The following is a 13961-nucleotide window of genomic DNA, read 5'->3' as shown; positions in this document are numbered from 1 at the left end:
AAGAGTCTTAAGTACAGAACCTAGAGTAGTGTGCTAGTGGAACACAAGTGAAGTGAAAGACGGTAAATTAAAAATACACTATGAAAGAGAGAGCAAGGGAATCCAGTCAAACAATTCAATTTAACCACCCAAGCGAAGAAGACTAAACAGAAATAATAGAAATGCAAAATTACTAATAAAATGAAAGATGTAAGAATAATGAAAAATAATAATACAAATATAGAATAACATGCAAGTTCTCTGGAGTAGCAAAGTGAAATTTCTCTCACTGTGTTAGCTATTGGGATGCCCCCTCTTTGTGTCCAACTCTGGTCTTTTCACAGTTCCAGGTTTTATTGTCTCACTGGTGGGGAAAAATAAAGAAGAAGGAAGGAAGAAGAGATAAAAAGGGGAAGAAAGGGAGAAGGAATAAAAAAAGAAAGAAGCAAAGAGAGGGAGAAAGAGTTAAAAGAAAAGAAAAATTACTTAAGCAACCTCCTGCGGGCTTCAAACTGGCCAAAGGAGTTCTGCTGGTGTTCCTGGCTGCAGCAGGTTGAGGGGAAATTGGTTTTGTTTTTCTCACTTCCTGAGCAACATTCACCCAGCCTTCAGGCCAGTTCCTCAGTTCCCTTCTAGGCCCCCAATGCCCTTCTGTACCCAGCCCAGTCCTTCGGTCCACCATTTGCACTGTCCTTGAGGTGCACCAACTAGGGGCAATTCACACACCACCTTCTTGCTCTTTGCTGTCCTAGATACTAAGGACTCTTGGCGCCCCTTCAGGCTAGTTCAGCTTCCTTCCTGACTTAAGTCTTTCTTGAGATTGATGACTTCCTGAGCCCTGCAGTCTTCCTCTATGGTAGGTGTCTCCACCTTCTTCTTAGAGAGCCAGTCGGCTGTGCAGGGCAAGGGTGCTACTGTGACTGCCCCTGCCGATGTGTGTACCTCCTCTGTTGCTTCCCCAGGGGCAAAGAAGTTGGGTGCACAGTGCCTCTGGGCAGCTGGTCAGGCATGCTCTGTGCCTGGGGGAGTGGCGTTACAGGCAGCCACCCCTCCCTGTGTTGCACACTGTCCCTGGAGCTTAGGCATGCTTGCTTGGCTGGGCACCCACTGGTCCTGCGGGTTTGGCTGTGCACTCTCCCCCGGACTTTAAGTCTGAGCACAGTGTCTTCTGCACCAGGGGAGCACTACATGGCTGAGGAGGGTTAGGAGTGCAGAGGCTGGGTGGCTGCTGCAGGAGAATTCACGAAACAGCCTCCAAGAGTCTCTTTTTTCAATTTTTCTTTTTGAAAAGTTCCTCTTATTCAAGTCTGCCACTCCATACAAGGGCCCGACCTCTCACACAACCCACCTCTCCAACCAGACCCAGGACTGATTGAGTCAGGACCCATCACTGTCCAATTCTCTCTAGCTGGTGTCCACAGTCTCTCTGGGTGTACACAGCCCCCCTGTGTTTGCCACTTGGTCCTTATTCCCCTCCCTGTGACTTCAAGCAACCATGTCTCTCCCAATGTTGCTTAAACCTTGTTTGGCAAGGGAAGGAGTTGTTGACCTGGCTCTCTCCTAAAAACCCTGTGGCAGACCCGGCATGCATTAGAGCTGGGAGTGCAGCCACCTAGGTCCCCATACTGGACTCAGGGACCTTATTGTCCAGAAGCACTCTCCTTACCATCTGATTTTTCAATGTCCTCTAGTTATTTTTCTCCAGTCCTCATATATGCTGGAATACTGTTGGTGGTTTTCCTTGTTCCTCATGTTAGGTGTTTGACCTGTGTGCAGGGGAAGTGGACTCCATCTCCCACCTATCTCACTACCATCTCCCCTCTCCCCCACTTTGGTTTTGGCCATTTGTCCTTTATATATGTTCCTGAAAAGCCTTCCCCCTTTCTCCCCCATTACCCTCTCCCACTTTCCTTTTGGTTACTGTCAGATTGTTCTTAATTTCAATGTCTCTGGTTATATTTTGCTTGCTCGCTTGCTTGTTTTGTTGATTGAGTTCTACTTATAGTGAGATCATATGGCATTTGTCTTTTACCACCTGGCTTATTTCACTTAGCATAATGTTCTCTGCATCCATCCATGCTGTCACAAAGGGCAGGAGCTCCTTTCTTTCTGCTATGTGGTATTCCATCATGTAAATGTACTGTAGTTTTTTAATCCACTAATTTACTGATGGGCACGTAGGTTGCTTCTAGCACTTGGCTATTATAAATTGTGCTGCTATAAACATTGGGGTGATAGGTTCTTTTAAATTGGTGTTTCAGGGTCTTTTTAAAAGAGGAGCTGTACTGAGGCTTGAGACACAATAGAGACCCAGTATTTGCATGCCTGTGTGCACATGTGTATTGGCTCTGACAACACACTCAGAGAATAGAATCATGCTGAAGGGATTGTGAGACTGACAACAATATGGCTGGTATGGAGGACTATAGAGAGGAGAGAGTTCAGGCCCGATTCTCCTGTGAGAGTGCAACAGGTGGGGAAATGGATGGCCAGGAGATAAACACCTGAGGTTGCTGCAGCCAGGCATGTCCCTTAACAGATGAGCTCAACCCCCACCTGTAGGATTGCAGGCTGTACAGATCAGTGAGGCCAGTCTCAGGAACACTCTACTGGGTACATACCCACAGGGGAAAGAAGAAAATGCTCTGAAAGAGCCCTTTTCCCCAGATACTATGAGATGTACTGTTCCTGGGGCCCTGGTCCACTGAAATGAGCAGAGCATAGAGATTAGATACAGGTTCAACAGGGGTGTTCAGGGCCCCACTCAGCCTCTGTGTCTAGACAAAGCTGTTGTCTGTGCCAGGTAAGAAAGAGTGGCCCCTTTTACACACATTGGCCCCTCACAGGAAATTCACAGCTAATGCACCTGAAATACATTATTGGAAAGAATCTGGGACAGACCAAGATGAGTGGCGAGAGGGTGGGGAAACACTTTCACCATCTTCCCTGAAGACTGAACAGCACCCATTGGGGATGACCCAGGGTTCCACTCTCCCAATCACACCAGAAGCTCCACCTGGAGGAAATGGAGAAGGTACTGGCAATCTTTTCAGGTTATTACCTGAACCACTCCTGGGCCATGGGCTGATGGAGTGGCAGAAGGGCAGAACAGTGACAACCAGCCAAATCTGAAAGATACAGCCACAGACTGTGAATCACTTGTAATTTCAAATGGGCTGCCTAGGGCCAAACTAGGATACCATCTGACACTACCAGGAGCAGATCCAGAAAGAGAATACAGTGGTAAACACCAGATTCTACTGGGACTAACTCCAGAAAGGTGTTCTTCATTATTTGCATTATTTTATCTCCTGCATAGCTTTTTAACATTACTTTTTTCCTTCAAGTCTGTGCCTATAATTTCATTATTTTTTTAATATTTTAGTTTGCTTCAAATCTCAGTTTTTGTTACTCCCTTCTCTTACTCCATATTACCTTCTTCCTCCCTCTAATTATTTTTGTTTTAGATTTTATTTTTTTCTCTTTCTGTGAATTGTTTCTATTCTACACTCTTACTATTTCTCCATGCTCCAGACTCTCAAAACCAATTTTCTTGTCATTATCATCTCACAATCTCTTTTTGTGGTCTTAAAATACCCTTATTCTCTCACCACCTTTATCAGCTCTTTGTGCATTGATTGTTGATATGGTTGTGGTTGGTTCATTTCTTCAAATTTATTTCTAGATCTCCACTATTTGTTTATTTCAAATCTCACATTTTACCATTCCCTTCTCCTCACCATTCTGCTTTCTTCTTGCCCTTTCTTTTTTTTAATTTGAACTTTTAATTTCTCCCTGTTTCATTCCTCACTATTAATATATTTTCTGCTATGCTATCAAAATCTGTCTTCTTTACTCCAGACACTTTTTAATCTTTTCATTATTGTTTTTCCTTCTTATTCTAATTCCACTTCTATTAATTTTTGTTCAGTTGTCATGGATACTGCTGTGGTTGATCATTTTCTCCATTTTGGTTCCTATTTTTATCACTATATTTTTTGGCGAAGTATTTTTTTCAATTTATTGTCTTTAATTTACTTTTTCAATTATAGTTTTCAGCACGGCACTGGCAGTAACAGACACATAGATCAATGGGAAAGTAAACAGAGACCCCAGAAATAAGCCCATGCCTATATGGTCAAGTAATCTATGACAAAGGGAACAGGCATATACAATGTGGTAAAACCAATGTCTTCAATAAATGGTGTTGGAAACATTGGACAGATAATGCAAAGAAAGAGAGAGAGAGAGAGAGAGAGTGGGGGGGAGGAAGGAAGGAAGAAAGGAAGGAAGGAAAGTAACTGGAATACTTACTTATACCATATACAAAATAGATTAACTACTTAAATGTGAGACTCAAAAGCACCAAGCTTGTAAAACAAAACATAGTATTCTTTGACATCACTCCTGGCAATATTTTTGATATGTGTCTTTCACTATATATTTAAAACTTTTTGTTTAAACCTCATATTATGCTCTTCCTTTGTTTTACTCCATTTTGCCTTCTTCCACCCCTTTTTATTTATGATGTAAATTTCCTTTTCTTTCTTTCTTCACCTTGTTTCTATACCCTAGTCTATTATTTCTCCTCCCTCTACATTCTCAAAATAATTTTCTTTTCATTTACTTATCTCATATTCACTTTCCCTTTCTTAGAGTAGTCTCAATCATTTTACACCTTTAAAATATTTTCTTATTTTCTGTTGATAGTGTGGTTGTTGGTTGGGTTAATTTTTTTAGGTGTGAGTTTGTTTCCTGGGTGTTTTAGTTTTCTTCTGGCAGCATCTGTACAACAGCATAAAAGACATGGTGGCAGTGTGACTCTGAGTCAGCCAGCCAGTGGGAAGAATCCAACAAAGCACAACCCAACAACAACCAAAACAGAATTACAACCAGAGAGCCAACATAAATGGCATAATGGGCATACCAAGGGCATCCAGCTCAAGAGATCAAGAAGACTGCATCACTGATACTCACAGAGCTGCTACCATAGAAGACAAGAAGTCAAAGCAAATCAATCCAATATGCAGAAACAAACAAGAAGAGTCACCTAAAATGGAGAGACAAAGAAACAACCATCAGTTGAAAGGAAAGGAGGGGTACACAGAAAGAGTGCTAAATGAAATTGATAAAATCAAATTATCAGACATTGAGTTCAAAATAATGGTTATAAGGATGCTCAAGGAGCTCAATGAGAGCAAAAAGAAATTCTATAGGAACTACAAGGAAGTTACTGGGAACTTCATTAGCATGAAAAAAGGACATAAAACCTATCACTAAGAGGCAGGAGGAAGTGAAGAACACAATATCTGAAATGAAAAATAGATCAGAAGGAATTAACAGTAAAATAGATGATGCAGAGGATTGATGCAAAATATCAGTATTTATGCAAAAGACCATTAAGAAATAAGGACTTACATTGGCTGGTGTGGCTCAGTGGATGGATCATTGCCCTGCTAACCAAAGGGTTGCAAGTTCAATTCCCACTCAGGATGTTACAGGGTGCAGCCAAGAGCGGGGACCCCAGATGGGCATTTGAAATGGGGTCCAGAACTTAAGGTGTCCAGGAGATTTCCGCCCCCCCCCCCAGGGTGTGGGTTGGGAGAAGGAACAAATGGAGCAAGGCCATTGAGAGCTGTTTTGCATAGCAACAGCCTTGCAGCTACCCTCTGGCATGGTCATTTAACATATCTATAGCCTTTGGCTGGTCGCTTAGATATGTTAAATAGCTGTGATCATCTCTGAGGGGGGGGAATGGAAGTAACTTCCCCAGCAACACATGACTGAGGGCAGATCCCCCCCAGGCTACAGCGCCTGCGTGGGAGCTCGGAGAAGATTGGCTCCAGGACATGGGGCCACACCTGCCCAGACTCAAGATGGCAGCCCAGTAAAGCTGGAAGGATATGAGTTCTGGCATGTGAAGCCGAGTGTGGGAGGAGTCGGAAATGAGGCTGCAGAGGAAGATTGGCCGAGGGGATTTAAAACCCACACTTGGCGGCCATTAGAAAAGAGAACCACGCGGCTTTGGCAGAGTGGGGACTCTCCCCTTCCCGCAGCCCTGAGGAGGAGAACCACGCGGCTTTGAAGGAGTGGAGACTCCTGCATCCCAGAGAGAACCGTGCTGCTTTAGGAGAGAGAACCACGTGGCTTTGGCAGAGTGGGGGCTCTCCCCTTCCCACAGCCCTGAGAGAGAGAACCATGCGTCTTTAGCAGAGTGGAGACTCCCGCATCCCAGAGAGAGAGAACCACGGGGCCTGGACGGAGTGGGGACCCCCGCAGCTTTAGAAGGGGGAACCACCACCTGGTTTTAGCAAAGATCCTGGCGACTCAGCCGAGGGTGCCAGGAACCCAGGGAGGTCTCCCAGTCGAGAAGGAGGACTAAGAACCAGAGGACTGTCTGAGCCATGGACTTCATTTTCCTTCCCTGAAATACGGTACTCTGGACTGGGCAAAGGGGGAAGGAAGGAAGGACTGTGTCTGTTTGTGGGTGTTTTGGGGGGACTTTGGGGTTTTTGATAAAGACATTAGGTCACTACTTGAAGTTTGTATAGCATTAAATAAACATTTCCTTTCCTTTTCACGAATCTCTGGCATTGAGAGATGTCTTTCCTTGGGCGGCGGACATGACGGACCTGGGGGCCTTTTAAATAATAGTATATCGTCCCAGGCCCCCCCTTGTTCTGTTCTGTAACAGTTTTTGGCAACCACGAAGGGATTATAATTGTCCATGGCAGACCGACCCCCTCAGGTGCGAGAGAGTGAGACTTCGGAGTTTTCCCAGTCTTGAGAACTTCTCTGCACTCCTCCTGAGGGCATCGGCTGCCTATCACGCCTGGAAAGGTGAAAAGGAAACGAAATGGGGAGGGAGCAGAGACGTGAAAGTGTTTTGGTTGAAAACTTGGTTTCTAAGTGCTTTTTTTTTGGAATAATGGAGCTGGAATTGTGGGCAATAGCTGGGAAAATACCCGGTCTTTACGCCGTCTGTATTCTTCTAGCTCTGAATTTTTGTTTGCTTTGTTGGAACTGTGTGAGTAGTTCTGAGCGGGTCCCTAAGTGGAGCCCATTGGGTAGGATCCTAAGGGATTGGGAGAACTACTCTGCTAAGTCGACATACAAGAATCCCTTGACTAAGCATTTAATGGTTTATTATTGTAACACGGTGTGGCCTACTTATGTTTTGGGTGATGAGCTGAGATGGCCCGTGAATGGTTCTTTGAGTTACTGCATCATTGCTGGATTAAAACAGTATTGCAGGCGATATGAACTATCAGAAAAGTTACACTATCTTAATGCATTTATAATATTGCACAACAGCTTTGTGCCAGAGACAGAGGAGCGTGTGATGGTCCAGAAGGGAAAAGTGGTCTCAGGACCCCTCGCTGGTAGTCGAACATTGGAAGAGAGAGAGAATGAGGAGATAAACCTCATTAATGCTCTGAACCCAGGGAATGGGGGCTCTCAGACAGGGCGAACTCCAGTGGTGCTGCGACCTCCCCAAGAGGTGGGGGCTGCCACAACTCCCCAGCCCTTGCAGGTGGGAGAAGTCTCCACCACAGATCTGCGAGTTGGCTCCTCTAGCCATCCCCACCAGCAGGTGGGAGGGGCCTGCGCACTGCCCCCGTTTGTGGCACTGCAGCCCCAGTGGGCAGGGGCGGGCTCTGGAGTCCCGGCACCCCAGCAGGTGGGCAGTGCCTTCCAGTCCTCTTTGAGTCCCCAAGCCGGAGCCACGATGCCCCAGCAGGCGCGTGTGGCCTGCGCTTGGCCTGATCCGGCTGCTGCCCACCCGCGGGGGGTGGGGGTCAGCCCGGGAGCCCTGCTGCCACCCTCACAGGTGGGCGGGGCCTGCACTTCGCTTTCTCTGCCGGCAGCCCAGCCGCAGGGGGTGCGGGTCGGCTCTGGAGTCCAGGTGCCCCAGCAGGTGGGAGGCGCCTGTGCTCTGCCCAGCCCCCAGTGGGTCGGGGGCGTGCCTGAGGGGCACTGCCCTCAGCAGGTGGGAGGGGCCTCAGAGAGGGCACCACCTTCACAGCTGGTGGAGGTTGGTACACCTCCAGCCTCACACGGGATGAGAACTACCACTGCTGGGGTACCCCCTCCTGCACAGGCAGTGGGAGCCACCTCAGTACTGTCTCCTCCCACAACTGGCCCTGAAGTGGAGATTGCAGAGCCAACTGCTTCACCTCCACCTGCTGAGGAATGTGTCTCACCCCCTAGAACTCGCCAGGGCACCTCCTATAACTGGGGAGCCTCCAAAGGTGTAGCCAGCCAGTACCCTTTGAGGCAATACCCGATAGGCGGAATAAATGAAGAAGGCCAGCCCGCTGGTTACTATTGGGCTCATACTCCGTTCTCCACTTCTGACTTGCTGAGCTGGAGGAATGCCAATCCCTCATATAGGAGTGATCCTCAGAAGATGGCAGATCTTATTGCTTCTATTTTTGCCACTCACCACCCAAACTGGGCAGACATACAGGCCCTCCTGAACATTTTGCTAACAGCAGATGAAAGACGGTTGGTTCTAAGTAGGGCTGATCAGGAGGCCCAGAGTCTCCGTGATGAGTACACCGAGGGAATTCTTAACCCAGTGGAGGCAATTCCTCGGGTGGACCCTAAGTGGGACCCGAATAGCAGAGATGGCTTAACCTCTTTAAGACACTATAGAAGGTGCATATTGGAAAGACTTAGGAAAGGAGTGCCCAAGCAGAGGAGTCTGAATATAATACAGGCTCTCCAACAGAAGCCAGATGAGGATCCTTCTGAATTTTTAGAAAGGATCTATCAGGCATATAGGAAGTACACTGATGTTGATCCAGAGGCACCAGAGAATGTGAGAATGATAAACATGACTTTTATTGGGCAGAGCGCTCCGGATATCAGGAACAAACTTCAGCGTGTAGACGTAGTACTGGGAATGAGCTCCTCCCAGCTAGTGGACATAGCCTTTAAAGTCTACAATGCCCGGGAAGCAGGGAAGGCAAAACGGGCCACAGTGTTTTTGGAGTTAGCCCAGGGAAACCAAAAGAAGTGGGGCCCTGGGGCAGAAAAGGGAAACTCATCTGGTGCCCGCCACCGGGCCAGAGGCAACAGGGGCCCTATGGAGAAGAAAGGTACACTAGGCCGTAATCAATGTGCCTGTTGCAAGGAAGAGGGGCACTGGAGGAATGAGTGCCCACATCTCAAAAGGGAAAATAAGAATCCAAGTCGAATAATGGTGAAGCAAGAAATGGAGGATGACAAGGAATGAGGAGGCCCAGGGGCTCCATTGGATATCTCCCAACCCATCACTATTTCCCCACAGGAGCCCCGGGGACAAGTGACTGTGGGGAATAAGCCAATTGACTTTCTTGTAGATACAGGAGCCACATACTCAGTGTTAAACACCAAGTTGACTGAAAAAAGTACAAATGAAGTAGCGGTTACTGGTGTGTCTGGCCAGGCACAAAAACAGACATTCCTGCAACCTCTGGAATGTCAGCTTGCGGGGCAAAAGCTTACACACAGTTTTCTGTATATGCCTGATTGTCCCATTCCATTGTTGGGCCGAGATTTGCTGTGTAAACTGCATGCACAAATAACCTTTTCCTCCAAGAGACAGCAGCTGTGTGTGGAAGTCCCGCTGGAAAATGCCCTCCGGTTGCAAGCTTCCCTGACCTGTCTTGGAGGCTCTGGAGGTGAACCTTTCCCACCTGAGATCTGCGAGCAGGTTGATCAAATTGTCTGGGCTGGTGGAACTCCAGGTAAAGCAGTTAATGTGCAACCCATAAAGATAAATCTAAAAGAAAGGGTGCGGGTCCCACGAAAGAAACAGTATCCCCTCAAAAAGGAGGCTTTAGAGGGGATCCAGCCAGTGTTGCAGAAGTTTTTGAAATCAGGATTAATTCGGCCTTGCCGGTCACCATACAATACTCCCATTTTGCCAGTCAAAAAGCCACACTCAGATGAGTACCGGTTTGTAACAGGATCTCCGGGCCATCAATGACATTGTCCAGGACATTCACCCTACTGTGCCTAACCCTTACACCCTGTTGACTATGGTGCCTGGGGATAGTAAATGGTTTTCAGTTCTGGACTTAAAGGATGCCTTTTTTTGCATCCCGATAGATAAGCAGGCTCAGCAACTGTTTGCCTTTGAGTGGCAGAACCCAGAGACGAAAGCCACGCTCCAATACTGCTGGACTGTGCTGCCACAGGGATTTAAAAACTCCCCGACAATATTCGGGGAAGTGCTGGCAAAAGACTTAAGGGATGTTCAGTTGAAATCAGGAGTTCTTTTGCAATATGTGGATGACCTGTTAATAGCCAGCAGTAACTATGAGGACTGTTTGCACAACACCATCATAGTTCTAAATCATTTGGCAAAGAAAGGATATAAAGTGTCATGCCATAAGGCCCAAATTTGCAAACAGGAAGTGGCATATCTGGGATTTCAACTGAAACAAGGTACCAGGAGTCTGATGGCAGATAGAAAGCAAGCCATTGCTACGCTAAAAATCCCAGAAAATCGAAGGCAGCTTCGTGGGTTCTTGGGAATTACAGGGTTTTGTCGGATTTGGATTCCAAACTTTGGACTCATAGCAAAACCACTGTATAATGCCCTAAAAGGACTGGACTCTGAACCCCTAGAATGGACAGGGGATTGTCAGGTAGCATTTGATACTTTGAAGAAGAAGCTGGCTTCAGCCCCTGCATTGGGACTGCCAGACTTACAGAAGCCTTTCAAATTGTATATTCATGAAAGGCAAGGGATAGGACTGGGGGTGCTAACCCAGACCCTGGGAAATATCCCCAGACTCATAGCCTATCTCTCAAAGAAGCTGGACCACACAACGAAAGGATGGCCACCGTGCCTCCGAGCAGTAGCGGCCACCTGTGATATCTTACAGGAAGCTGAGAAGTTTACCTTGGGACAACCTACTACAGTGTTGGTGCCACATCAGGTTCTGACTCTGCTAGAACAGAGAGGAGGATATTGGCTGACAGCAGGGCGTATGGGGAAATACCAGGCCATTTTACTGGACAATCCAAATGTTACTTTGCAGACCACTACAACCCTGAACCCAGCCACCCTACTCCCAGATATGGAGAGGGACTCCGCCCTTGAGCATGAATGCTTGGAAATAATTGACGAAGTTTATTCTAGCAGGCCAGATCTGATGGACCAGCTGCTGGCATCACCAGACTGGGAGCTGTATACAGACGGAAGCAGCTTCATGGACAATGGCCAGCGACGAGCGGGGTATGCAGTGGCCATGGCAGACAAGGTAATAGAAGCCCAGGCCCTTACTCCAGGAACCTCAGCACAAAAGGCTGAACTCATCGCCCTCACAAGAGCCTTACTGCTGTCCCAAGGAAAGAAAGTTAATATATACACAGATTCTAAGTATGCCTTCATGGTAGTCCATGCCCATGGAGCAATATGGAAAGAAAGAGGACTTTTAACCTCAGGGAACAAGGATGTTAAACACTCAGAGGTGATTTTACAGTTGCTGGAGGCAGTGAACATACCGGACCAGGTTGCTATAATGCACTGCCCAGGACACCAGAGAGATGGTTCCCAAACCAGTCAGGGAAACCACATTGCTGACAAAGCAGCAAGACAGGCAGCCAAGGAGTTGCCACGCCTAGCGGCCCTGGTTCCCCATCTGGACTTGTCAGATTTTAAGCCTCATTACACAGAACAGGATGAAGAGCGGGCCCGTGAATGGGGATTCACTAACACTGATCCCAATTCTATATGGAAGGTCAATTCCCATGGTATGATTTTACTCCCTGAGGCTCTAGTGTATCCCATCCTCAAGCACCTACATGGAGGGACCCACTATGGAAGGGATGCTCTAATGGATTTCATTAGGCCATATCTGAAGGGCCCTTATTTGCAAAGGACTGTCCACAGGATTAGCCAAGCCTGTCAGATATGTGCCAAAAACAATCCTAAGACAGAGCGCGCTCCCACAGAAAAGGGAATACAATACAAAGGAATGTGCCCCTTCGAGGACTGGCAAGTGGACTTCACACAAATGCCTAAAACGAAGGGAAATTTCAGATTCTTGGTCTTCGTAGATACTTTTTCTGGGTGGGTAGAAGCATACCCCACCAGGACTGAAAAGGCAAGTGAGGTGGCAAAATTGTTGCTTAAAGAAATAATTCCCAGGTTTGGACTTCCCCAGAGCATTCAAAGCGACAATGGACCATCGTTCACTTCAGAAATCTCCCAGAAGGTCGGACAGGCATTGCAGATACAATGGAAGTTGCATGCATCTTGGAGTCCTCAGTGCACAGGAAAGACTGAGAAAATGAATCACACCATAAAGAAGACTTTGGCAAAAATATGCCAAGAAACACATTTAAAATGGGACCAGGCACTCCCCATTGCTTTGCTCCGAATCAGAGTGGCACCTAGAAGTGGGCTTAAACTGAGCCCGTTTGAAATAGTTTATGGGAAACCTCTCTGTGTTTTTGTTTTAGGTACACCCCCTCTGGACTTGGAGCACGAGGCACGAATTAAGCAATATGTACAGCATTTAGGGCAGACACCATTTTGCACAAGTTTGCTCATTGCAGGTCTGTCTACCCCTCTGATGAGCCCTTGCACCTGTTCCAGCCAGGGGACCAGGTCCTACTAAAGACCTGGAAGAGCCAAGGCCCTGAACAGCAGCTGTCTGAACAATGGACTGGTCCCTACGATGTCCTGTTGACAACGCATTCTTCCCTGAAGCTGATGGGAATTAAGCCCTGGATTCACCACACACGGGTAAAACGTGCACTGCCAAAGGGAGACGAAGGCCCTACTGCTGCAGCTGAGGCAGAAAGAGAAAGTTGGACCTGCACTCCGAAGGAAGGTTTGAAATTCCTCTTCCGGAAAGAGACAACAAATCCCGGTACAGGGTGACAGTGTTTGTCATGTCATAAAAGTGTGTAAAGCTAGAGACTTTTAGCTGCCGTGTACTGAGTTTAAGTATAGTCCTCCCCAGTGTGGGAAAGGAACCAGGATTAAAAGAAAATGATGGTTAAATCTGAGTAAGTAAAATTTATGTGTAAAGGTTGTGAAAGTTTTAAACCTGGAGTAGAGGAAACCTGAACTACTTGTTTTATAGTTTCATGGGAAAAAGAGCAAAATTCTCACGTTGGTGGTGTTTCTGATCAGAAACCTGTATTTGAAGACCTAGGGAAAGGTCGTCTGTAACCGGTTGGGGAGCATGCCTTTGCCACGCGGGACCCAGGAAGGGTCATTTGGGGCTGATGAGTGTTTCAGCCAGAGGCAAAGGGGGCATGTCTCTGCCATGAGACCAGATCGGAACAGAGCAAGTCTCTGCCATTGGTTTTGTTTCTGATCAGAAACCTTCTGTACTCTGAGACCTAGGAAAGGTCGCCTGTAACTGGTTGGGGAGCATGCTTTTGCCAGTCGGGACCCAGGAAGGGTCATTTGGGGCTGACGAGTGCTTCAGCCAGAGGCAAAGGGGGCATGTCTCTGCCAAGAGACCGGACCTGAAGGAGCATGTCTCTGCGAGGCACCAATGGACGCATTGGTGCAAGAGAATGCTTCTACCTGTGTATTATTCTGGAACTCTATGTTTTGGATTTTGCTCTGTATCTGCTCTGAAAAGGAAATTGAGGATTCCAGGGAAGGTTGAAACTTCACACTCTGCAAGAAAGTGCACAGGGGAAAGTGTAAGATGTGTAAATGAAGAAGGAGTATGAAAGAAAGATTAGAGGGTTTGTGAATGTTGCGGAAAGTCTGTGGAAGTAAACGTTTTAAGAAAGAATTATGTGGTGTATGTTAGTAATAGAAGGTATAAGGCATGGAGATGCAATTTTGGTGGATATCAGAAAGTGTATGAGAAAGAATAGAGAGTTTGTGAATGTTTCAAAATGTCTGTGGAAGTGAAAGTTTCGAGAAGCCTGGTGGATATCAGAAGGAAAAGGATTTTCCTTCACGCTTTGTATTTTTCTCCCTACCTGATCCCTCCAGAATTTGGCATTCTGAA

This window comes from Phyllostomus hastatus, unplaced genomic scaffold, assembly GCF_019186645.2.
Source record: "Phyllostomus hastatus isolate PE091 unplaced genomic scaffold, TTU_PhHast_1.1 phas_scaffold_28, whole genome shotgun sequence".
Lineage (NCBI taxonomy): Eukaryota > Metazoa > Chordata > Mammalia > Chiroptera > Phyllostomidae > Phyllostomus > Phyllostomus hastatus.
The sequence above is the reverse complement of the archived record's forward strand: the minus strand, read 5'-3'. Positions refer to the sequence as shown.